Source organism: Planococcus citri, chromosome 3 (assembly GCF_950023065.1).
Source record: "Planococcus citri chromosome 3, ihPlaCitr1.1, whole genome shotgun sequence".
NCBI classification, from domain to species: domain Eukaryota; kingdom Metazoa; phylum Arthropoda; class Insecta; order Hemiptera; family Pseudococcidae; genus Planococcus; species Planococcus citri.
This window is the reverse complement of record NC_088679.1, coordinates 11,358,847-11,370,161: the sequence shown is the minus strand read 5'-3', so window position 1 is coordinate 11,370,161 and position 11,315 is coordinate 11,358,847. Positions and strand designations below refer to the sequence as shown.

The window sequence follows — 11,315 nt, the reverse complement described above, 5'->3', positions numbered from 1 at the left end:
TACCAAAATCACACATAACCATCTTTACCTAAAAGCCCCTAAGCCCTCATGTCAATTTTGCTCATCTGAACCCATATCTGTTCGCAACACCTACTATTCTATTGTCCCCAATTACACCAAGATCGATTATCTCTTCAAATAGATGAAAACTCTACCATTCCTAACAGCCCCTTCGAAATAGAAAAATTTATTTATCTTGTTAAAAAACACAACCTGACAAATTCAATATAATCGGACGTAGGGTGTAATAATCCAGTAATTATAAACACCTAAAAAAAAAAAAATTTCAAAAGTTTTCGCTTCTTTCCTAAATCCGATTAAAATGTTTCCAATGCATTCCAGTCAAAACTGCCAGAAAGTGCCAACTTCTGCTGAAACCGAAAATTCACAAAAATAATTTCTAATTTTTGCCAAAATTGGTTGTTTTTGAAAATACCTACATAAGTATAAAATTTATGTTCTAAAACAAAAAATAATGAAGAATTGTGAATTTTCAGTTATTTTACTTTTCGAACCATCAATTTTTTTAAAGCTTTTGCTCTCACTTCGCTCGGGTAGATTTGAATTCTACTGTACAATTTTTCAAACATTTTCAAGAATGAAAAATTAATTTTAGAAATTTCAAGGAACATGATTTAATCAAATCGATATACAGGTTTGATACCGGTGCTATGTGTTAAAAAGTGTAAAATAACGAAAAAAATAGCGAAATTTTAATCGAAAAGACCAAAAAGCTCAAAATTTTTGCATTGAAATTTCTTATATTGAAAATGATTTTATTGTAACTCACAAATTGTAAATTTTCTGTAGCTCTCGTTCTCGATTTGTTCGATGTTCTGTTCCCATTAAAAATATGATTTTCCAGAGTTGCTAAAAAGCTAAAAAAAAAAAAACAAACAAACAAACGAAAAATAGGTACTTAACTTAATATCAAAAAATTGTGAATTTGGGATGCAAAATAGAACAATTCAAATCTTTTGTCAAGTATAAGAGCATTGTATTTGAACATTTAAAATTATTCCACGCATTTTTGTTTCGAACTCTCCTTTCCAAAATTTGTTCGAACCACATCACATCTAGCTATAATTAGCATTAATAATACTGAGAGAAGAAGGAGGAGGGACTGAAGGGTCTGAGGGTAGCAAGTTGAAAAAATCTGGCGAAAAAGTTGGGAAAATGTCAGTGTCACTCTCCCCCTCCCCCTCCCCCTCCCACGACACATCACTTCGTCACACCTCCGAAAGTCAGCGTCACGTGAGTCTTGAGTCATCGTTATCTAAATATAGCAAAACAATTTTGTTTCTCAACTTTGCAAAATTCAATTTCTCTAATAGTCGGTCACGCTTTCAATCTATTAGATAAGTATGTATAAATTTTAGAAATTTCAGCTTTCAAAAAAACTGCTGGAAGATTCAGAATCTACTCGAAATGGTTCAAAACGAATTCCATTCGATTTTGAAGTTGAAAATAGGGTAAGTAAGTACCAAATTTTAGCCGTCTACGTGACTTTGAAAAATTTTTTATTTTTTTTTCATTTTTCCCCAATTTTTTTTTTGAAAAATTCGCCGAATAATCGAAAAATGCGTTTTTGAGTTTAAAATTTCAGATGGCGATGGTGTTACATTCGTACTTTTTCGATCTAGCTTTGTGCAGTTCGAAAAAATTGTTTCAGTTTCAGTTGAGATAACTCTTTTGTGAGCTGAAAACACGTACAATAATTCGATTTCTTGCTATTATTCTATAAAAAATTGATTTCATCAAATCTTTGCATCTATATATAAATAGGTACCTGTAATAATAAGCATTAAAAAAAATTTAAAAAATGGGAAAAAAAGTAAAAAACTCAACCATTCCGCAAAGCTTTTAACGCAAACGCTCACGTCGTCGAGCCTGTTCAATACACACAAACTACACCCTTGTAAACAACCCCTTCGGAAACCCTTTACAACAGTGAGCTAAACATGCCAAACACTGCAAAACATTAATAAAACAACGATTCGAGACGATAAAAAATTCTCCAGCTTTTATTCTCTGTTTTTTTAGGAATCCTTAAAAATTCCTTTCTTTCAAATTAGCGCTCGCGAACTCGCGAAGCATAAAATTTCAACGTTGGCGCGATATTTCATATTATACAAGAGAGCTATTTAAAAATTGGAATAGTTTGTTGTTTTTTCACTTGTTTTAAAAAGTTATTCGCAATCTAGAATTTTACCAGCTATAAAAAACGGGCCAAGCATATTTTTAATAAACTTTCGCGAAAAAATTTATAGCTTATTATGAGAACGATAAATCGCGCAGAGAATGGCGCGTGATTTTTTTCTCTTCTTCGTGCTTTCGACTTTCGAGCTCACAAAGTAACTATATAAGGGTAGAAGGAATTTTTGAAAAAGCGTAATAAATACTCAGACGGGTTGAAAAATGAAGAATTTTAAAATTTCGATTTTCCATTGCAAATGATTTCTCTTAAAAAAAACCCTAATTATTGTGGCACGTGCGATAAGAGAAGGAATTGAAATAAAAGAAAGTTGAGAGATACATAATAAAAAAATTTCCTCTCAAAATTTTGAGAAAAAAAACCGTGGTCAATGAGTTTTTTGTAAGGTGTACAAGATACTTATTATTGCCAATTCTAGTATTGGGCATTTGCGAATGTATTCGTTTCTATCAAAATGCATATTATATGTAGTTTTTGACTCAACTTCGTATTTTTTTGGGTCTTTATTGATACCTATCAAATTTTATAACAATCATCGTAAGTAAATTTGATGCAATAATGTCGTTTTGAAGCAAAACGACTCTTCATTCCCCATCATCACTTCATTAAACCTCAATCAACATTCAAGGGATGTTCAACAATAAAATTTCTTGATGGCAATAGTACCCAGTAAATCTTCGAGATAGGTACGTGTGCTGCTATCTGTAGGTACTTTACAGTCCTCGAAATGATCTCGAGCAGATGTAGCTAAACGTAGGACATTTTTCAGCATTGTAAACTGCTGCCCTCAGCGGGCATTGTTTCAGTCTTCAGTCCGTCAGCGAACTCATTTCCAGTTAAAATTAAATTGTGCCTTGTGCGAGTATTTTTCAAACCTCTTATCTCTCGAAAGAAGGGCGGGGTGAGGTCACGAGCGAGCCATTGGATAATTTGCTTATTCTGAGAACTGCTTGTATTGCTTTTTTTTATCGGTTTCCGGTGGAGAAATAATTACTTATACAGATTTATTTTTTCTAGGCACCGATTCTTCGAGATAGGTATGCAATGAATTATGATTTTGTCGCAAGTATTCTATCGATAGTTTTACCAAGGTTGAACATTTTAACGTTCTTATTTCTATAAATAGGTGCTCGTGGATTTATCACTTCGCAGCAGCAAACCATTCCATCGTTTGAAACATTTTTTCCTGAATTGTTGTGGGTATTTTAAGGCATCTTGATCGTCACCTCGAGCCCTGAGAATTGCGTTAAGGGAGCTACACCAAGTTAGGATTTGAAACGAACAAAAAGGGAAAGGGGTATGCTGGATTAAAAGAGCATGCCTAAAAACTTCATTTTTTAATGTGGAAAATTTTTGAGAATTCAAAAAATTGAAAAAAAAATGCTAATTGTATATTTTTTCATGTGAAGCGAACTAGTGGAATAGAATTAATAGTGACTTCATTTCAATCTTCTAAATACCTACAATACAAGCACTTTTGAGCTATTCTGTAAAATCCAACAAGTTTTCAATTTTCTTCAAGAACTTAAAATTACCTACTCCATAAAATGAATCCCTGGTTCTCGTGATTTTTTGGCCTAATGCTGACTTTCCATTTGACAGTTTTAGGTCATTAAGTATCACAGACCACTGTATCACTTCAAAAACGACTAGAGGTGAACTGAGTCGGCTGGGGGCCCCTGACGGATGCACCGAATGGGGCTCTCAAAATTTTATTTCCTGTCTCTTAAGAATCTTTCTCGTCCTGTTTTTTTTTCTGAATCGGATACTTGAATGCAAGTTGTGCAATTGAATTTTATTGTTGCTTTTTTATTTAATTTCGCAAAAATTAACCCGAGTTTTTTTTTTTGGGGGGGGGGGGGTGGTTAAAAATGTTTAAAGTGAAATAAAATATGAAAAATTACAATTTTACCAATTGATAGAATTCGCATTAGGCTTGTAAAAAATTGTTATTTTCTCTTTTGAATTTATGGAAGTTTCAAAAATGGAAATTTCTTGGCTTAGAAAAGAGATCGAAATTGAGCCTAATTGACTCGAGCAAAGTGAGGGCAAAAGCTTTTAAACATTCGTATTTCGAGAGGTAAAAAAGCAATGTTTTTGTAAAAATTTGTTCATTTTTTCAACTCAAAATTTCAGAATTATTGAATGATGGGTTCTAAAAAATTTTAATTTTGAAAATGAAAAGCAAATGGACTCGAGCGGAGTCTGATAAATTTTCAAAAAAAAAACATAGACCAAAACGAAACTAGGATGAAAACTTTCGAAAATCAACTTTAAGCATTCAATTTTTCAACCCTAAATTTTAATTTTTGTAAAGGCAAAATTCATCAATATTTTTTTTGAGCCCACCACGATGAATGGGTAATTGGGTAACATGTGCCTTGAGAAGCATCTACATAATTTTGATAGAATTTTCATCTCTCATAAGTAGGTATTTATGGAGTACAGACGAGTGAGTCTCAATTGGTATGCTGACTCTTAAGTGGTAAGTATTTTATCCTAGACCTAAAATGGCTGAGTCGGTTCTCAATAGGTAATCATCAACTGAAATTTTAGATACTGAAGTTGGCCAGTCCAAAATTTATTTTGAACTGATACCTACCTACACATGCAATTCTTTGACTTTGACAAATAAGAGCTTGAAAGGTTCGAAAAAGCTACCTACCATTTAGCCTGACCAAAATTATATGAGCTATGGTTCATTTAAACTCTTGCAGAGTTTGATTTGAAATACCTGTAGACGATTAATAATGTTCGTTGATCGTTGATAACTCCAGAAAGGCTTAAAAATGCTCACTTTACAGTTGGAGAATTTGAAATACCACCGTATAATTCCACCAGTTCCTTTTGTTTGAGAACGTTCGAAAATCTATACCAAAAGAACCAAGAATGAACTTCAACTCCCCAAAATTTTGTTTACAGGGGCGTTGGAGTATTTTTGAAAAAATCGAGGTTTTTTCGCTCCCTTCACTACCCAGACTGTTTAGGGAAAAACGATCAGCTCCCGTCTCCCAGAGCCAAATGATGATAGTATGTGAGTTCGACGAAATATGATAGCTCTGGCATATCTAATCTTGGAAGTTATTCGTTCAGTGAGAGATTATTAATTGAATGATGTCACTAGCTGATGTCTCATTAGAGTTTAATTAACTTACTAACACAACAAACGGTGGAATCTGTGCAAAGACCAGAGGCAGAACTAATCATACCAAAATATTGAAAGATACCTATCATTCCATTTGGAACGCAACAGTAGTTCCAAGTTTTTAATAATTAATCCTAATTTCAAAAAATCTAAAAAATTTTATAAATTTTTGGCTATTTTTCCGATTTTTTGAACTCATTATTAAATGAGCAAATAAATTGGCACTACTGCATTTCAAACTATTTCTTCAATTTCAGGAATGAATGATACATTTTAATACTTCGGTTCAATTAATGCAAAAAATTTACGAAAAAAAAAATTCAAAGCAAAAATTTATCCAAAGTTTTTTTTTTTTTTTTTAAATGTCTCCTCTTTGAAGCCCTATATCTTCTCTCCAGAGGCCACTCCGGTTATGAAATTTTTTCTGACCAACTTCAACTCAAAATGAAGGTCTGAGCTGAATGTAGTCAAAATCTGCCGACATTTTTTTAAGCAGGCTACGAGTCAAGTATTTGAGAATATTTAAATAACTATGTTAATGCCTAATAGTAAAAAACTAGGTACTGGAGTTTTGTCTTTATTTCTATAAAAACTGAAAAAAAAAGGTACCTAGGCACACTTTGCAATAAAATTTAAAGCGTTGTTCAAAGAAGGAGGGTCATTATGGGCATTTTCGTGCCCCTCGCTACTTCGAGACTTGAATGGCCTCTTCTTATAGGGGATGGTCCCTAGTATTAATATTAGGCGGTATTTTCCCAGAAAAGCCCATAGGGGGGCTGTGGGGTGGCCCCAAGTCGAAAATTTCAAAAATTTTTAGAACCACTGCTCGAAAATGTAAAAAATTAAAAGTAGCGAATATATGTTGCTTTAAGGGTAGGCAATGCAGAACGTAACGCTTTTTTCATTTTTGACCTTTTTGGGGGTTGTGGTGGGGGTATTTCTATTTTTGAAAATTTTGAAACCCCCTTTTTTGACCCTTCCCGTCGAGCCCCGCTAATGCCCTTTTCATGGTTTATTGCTACTAGTAGTAAGTTCAATTGATATCATTTGCAACCCCCTCACCAACTTGGCTCATATCGAAAAATTCAATTTTTGACTTTTTTTTGAGGTCCATATTTTGGGAAACCATGAAAAGCTATCGAGGTCCGGTTTGCGGCAAATATGTTGAATTTTACTTCTTAATCGACTGGCATGCTTGAATTTTTATTTCAAGTCAATTTTTGACCTCATTGTTGCAGATCACTTTTGGGGGTGGCGAACTTTGAGAACCCCTGAAAAAAGTTGTAAAGTGAATTTTTTCAAACTTTGAGCTGAAATGGTCTTAAATACATGTGTTTAACCAATATAATATGCGAATGCGATATTTTAATACAATTTAGTCATTTTGGGTGATTTTATCAAAAAAAGTAGTGTTTTAACAACAGGCATAGCTTTCCGGCAAAAGTTAAGCTACATGTATTCGTGGTAGTCCAGTCATTAAAGACATTTTTGCAGGAAAAATTAATATCAAACCGATCTTTCGCAGATATTGTTCACAGAGGTCCCCTCAACAACCTACTAAAAGTCCTGGCCCCTACGGGGTCCGGAACCCCCTCAAAGGGGGTGGAACCTCGCCCGAAATCAGTTTTTCGCCATTTTCTCTCCCGCATTGCATTTTAGCGAAAAATATGTGGCTAGATAAAAGAATCTATGTCGAATTTCCGATGTAATGATGTATCAACTTCCCTTGTATGTTCAAAAGGGGCGAAACTGCAACCATTCAAATGAAGGGGTTCTCTGAAAAATACATAAAGGCTATAGCCGCTATAGGCTCCTAAGAGGGGTGAAATGGTCATCGAAATCGTTCGAGTTGATATTAGCATGGGAGGTAGGTACCATTGAGAAACTTCCGCGTGGAAAGTTTCAGATCCACACCCCCTCCCCTTTTTGGAGAGCCCCCCTTTTCTGAAACTTCAATAACACTTTTCTCAGCCCCATTCCAACCGATTTTGAAAATTTTTCAGTATGTTATGTATATCCTTATTAGGTATCCCCACAAAAATTTTTAACCCCCTCCCCTCATATTTACCATTCAGGTGTAAAAATGTGTCATAGGGAGGGTTGGGAGTAAAATTGGAATTTTAGGGAAAAAAACTAAGAATTAATGAGTAGGGTATAGTTTTCTTATGATTCGATACCACTGAGCACGAATATGACGTCAGATTTTTTGCTACACTCATCTAGCCCTCTACAGAACACTTGGCCGCCTCAATTTTTATTTTTATTATTGTGAAAAAGCATAATATTAGTTGAAATACGCCATTCTGAAGGGTAAATATAAGGGGAGGGGGTTGAAAATTTTTGTGGGGATACCTAATAAGGATATACATAACATACTGAAAAATTTTCAAAATCGGTTGGAATGGGGCTGAGGAAAGTGTTATTGAAGTTTCAGAACTTTTGTCGGAAAAGCTATGCCTGTTGTTAAAACACTACTTTTTTTGATAAAATCACCCAAAATGACTAAATTGTATTAAAATATCGCATTCGCATATTATATTGGTTAAACACATGTATTTAAGACCATTTCAGCTCAAAGTTTGAAAAAATTCACTTTACAACTTTTTTCAGGGGTTCTCAAAGTTCGCCACCCCCAAAAGTGATCTGCAACAATGAGGTCAAAAATTGACTTGAAATAAAAATTCAAGCATGCCAGTCGATTAAGAAGTAAAATTCAACATATTTGCCGCAAACCGGACCTCGATAGCTTTTCATGGTTTCCCAAAATATGGACCTCAAAAAAAAGTCAAAAATTGAATTTTTCGATATGAGCCAAGTTGGTGAGGGGGTTGCAAATGATATCAATTGAACTTACTACTAGTAGCAATAAACCATGAAAAGGGCATTAGCGGGGCTCGACGGGAAGGGTCAAAAAAGGGGGTTTCAAAATTTTCAAAAATAGAAATACCCCCACCACAACCCCCAAAAAGGTCAAAAATGAAAAAAGCGTTACGTTCTGCATTGCCTACCCTTAAAGCAACATATATTCGCTACTTTTAATTTTTTACATTTTCGAGCAGTGGTTCTAAAAATTTTTGAAATTTTCGACTTGGGGCCACCCCACAGCCCCCCCTATGGGCTTTTCTGGGAAAATACCGCCTAATATTAATACTAGGGACCATCCCCTATAAGAAGAGGCCATTCAAGTCTCGAAGTAGCGAGGGGCACGAAAATGCCCATAATGACCCTCCTTCTTTAAAAAAAAAAGATAATAGGTATATAAAATAATTATCGAATACAAAATAATTCGAACAAATTTTCATATTCAAATTATTACTTAAGATACAGATACCTAAATCAAAATATGTAGGTAGGTAATTACGAATTAAACAAACATTTTACGATTTTGATAACGCCATAGATGATCAACAATGCCGCTGCAATCCAAAATATTCTGTGTAAAAAAATCAGAAACAAAATCAGTCAACTGTTATATATCTAAGCCTAGAATAAATTATTTAGATAAGTATAAGTATGCTTGTTTTCCGTTATCACTCACCCATTAAGAAGATGCGTCTTTGAATTACAACAGAAAGGTCGACGCCTCACATCATAGCAGCAGTAACTCTCTTCCGCTGTTGTGAAGGGGCAAGCCAAAGAAATCCCAAATCCGATGTCCTCTTGACCGAAAGTCAAGAAATCACAAGTGGTGCATTGTACATGTTCTTTACCGAGCCTTGCGATATCACAGAGGAATGACGATTCTGTAATATTTCATACATAATTAATTAGGCCATCTATTGGATCAAGAATGACAATAGGTATAGGTAAAAAGTGTAATAAGTAAATATATTTTCTAATGCCTATTTGATGTGCTAGTTCTTCTCAGAACTTAGAACAACGACAATTCTGAGAAATTTTCCATCTTTTCATCGTTTGAAAAACATAGAAAAGATATTGGAAATATTTTGGCGACGCGACGTACGGGTTTCGATAAATTGTGCTTTTGTTTTGTTATACAACCTATACTTCTTGAGTTTGCTATTTCATCGAGAAAGACTTACTTAGAAAGATAGAAATATAATTCAAAAATTCCAAAGCTAATTAGGCTTGTTTTTTGGTAGATAATTAAAAAGGACAATCTGAGAAAAAGATGTTCTAAACATTCAATTTGGCTGGAATTTTTACGGTGCAAAAAATTTAGGAAATGCGAGAAAAGGACTTATTTTGGATTAACTCAGTAGCACAATAAGAGAATGAAGCCTAAAAGCCTTCAATTTTCGGAATGATCTTACGACAAATTTTCAAAATACGCAGATTAAAATTTTGCAAGAAATTCAAATAATTATTTCTATTTTTTAAAAGTTTTTGGATTATGGGAAAAATTGGGCCATGATTTTCAAGGTTATTTCACAATGTGTCATGCGATCATACGTCCGATCAAAATGACTTGAAATTTCGACAGAAAATCAAAAATTTATAGGTACCAAAACTTTTTTTTAGCACTATTGAAGAATTGTGAGCCCAAAATTGGGTACCTTATAATTTTCTGAGTGTTTTAGATGATAAAAAAAGTGCCAAGGCACTCATCAAATTCAAAATAGTTTATAATTCTTGGAGAAAATCAAAAAATGTCTGTACCTAATAATTTTTTCTGAGAATTCGTGAAAAGTTTTTGAGCCGAAAACTGCAGGGTCATTATTTTTGAGGTTTTTAAAAAAAGATGATACGCGACTTACTGAAATTTCGTGAGAGATTCAAATCTTCTGACGGAAATGTTTTTGAGCATTTTTGAAGAATTTTTAACCCAAAAACTGGATCGTGATTTTCGGGATTTTTGAAAAATATATATTTCAGGTGACTTTTAATCGATAATGAGTTATAATATTGAAAGTAAACCAGAAATTTCAATCAACATTTTTTTTGAGAATTTGAAAAAAAATTGCAGTTTTAAATTTTGGTTGATTTTTGGAAGCTATTAGTGAAGAGATATGATAGGCAGGCCATCAAAATGGGTTAAAATTATACCTAAACAAGAAGCTATTAGTGAAGAGATATGATATGCAGCCCATCAAAATGGGTTAAAATTATACCATAAACAAGAGAATACTTTTCTTCTCCTTCCTACTTTCACAAACAAATAATCGGGAAATGATCACTTTTGGTGTCATGAAAATAACTGATTTAGTCATTGGAATTGGAAATGACTGCTCGATTGTAAAAATAGATCATAAATTGGCGTAAGTACTCACCGGTTGAAGTGAAACTGATGATGAAAACGACAGCACACAACGCTAATGATTTAATAGCCATAATTTGTCTAATATTGGAAATCAATTGAACGCAAACCGTATCTATTCAAACAAAAAAAAATACACTAAAAAGAATTTAAACTTCTCAAGGTGCCGGTGCCACAGATGTAATTCAGTTTTTCAGTTGTATTGCTACATACAAACGTAGGTAGGTAATGCGTAAAGCTCTTTAATACAAGTATGGAAATAGATTATGCTCTCAAGAAAGTCTTAGCATTTTACGTATGTATTACGTACTGCGCATGGCAGGTTGGTGTCGTCACGCGGTGGAGGTGGGTGGAGCAACCAATGGGGTGCAACGTTGTACATGAACAGCTGATTTGATGCTTGCTCGCGCACTGCGCAGTACGTAAAACTTACGTAAAATCCTATGACTTTCTTAAGAGTATAATCTATTTCCATACTTGTATTAAAGAGCTTTAGTAATGCGGTAAGGTAATGTTCACGAATGCAGATTGACTACTTATCGTCAGTCTGGCCAACACAGCGTTAATATCGTTAACAATAATCGCTTCTTATCGAAACTATCGAAACATGGATAAAACAAAAACAACGGAACGCGTGATAAATTAGAAATGATTCATGCAGCCTACAAAATAATCATGATATCTGCATCGTATTCGTTAGAATTAGAAACTAAGAAAGTATACTTTTTAGTATGGAA

At 33.9% G+C, this 11,315-nt stretch overlaps 1 long non-coding RNA gene across 1 annotated transcript; it reads right to left on the bottom strand.

Annotated features, from left to right (window-relative positions):
* Positions 1-8,578: 8,578 nt before the first annotated feature.
* On the bottom strand, positions 8,579-10,816 carry LOC135840563 (uncharacterized). The gene is made up of 3 exons (XR_010557759.1): positions 10,592-10,816; positions 8,899-9,103; positions 8,579-8,793 (listed from the first exon to the last, which is right to left on the bottom strand). It is a non-coding gene; the product is annotated as an uncharacterized LOC135840563 (long non-coding RNA).
* Positions 10,817-11,315: the final 499 nt, after the last annotated feature.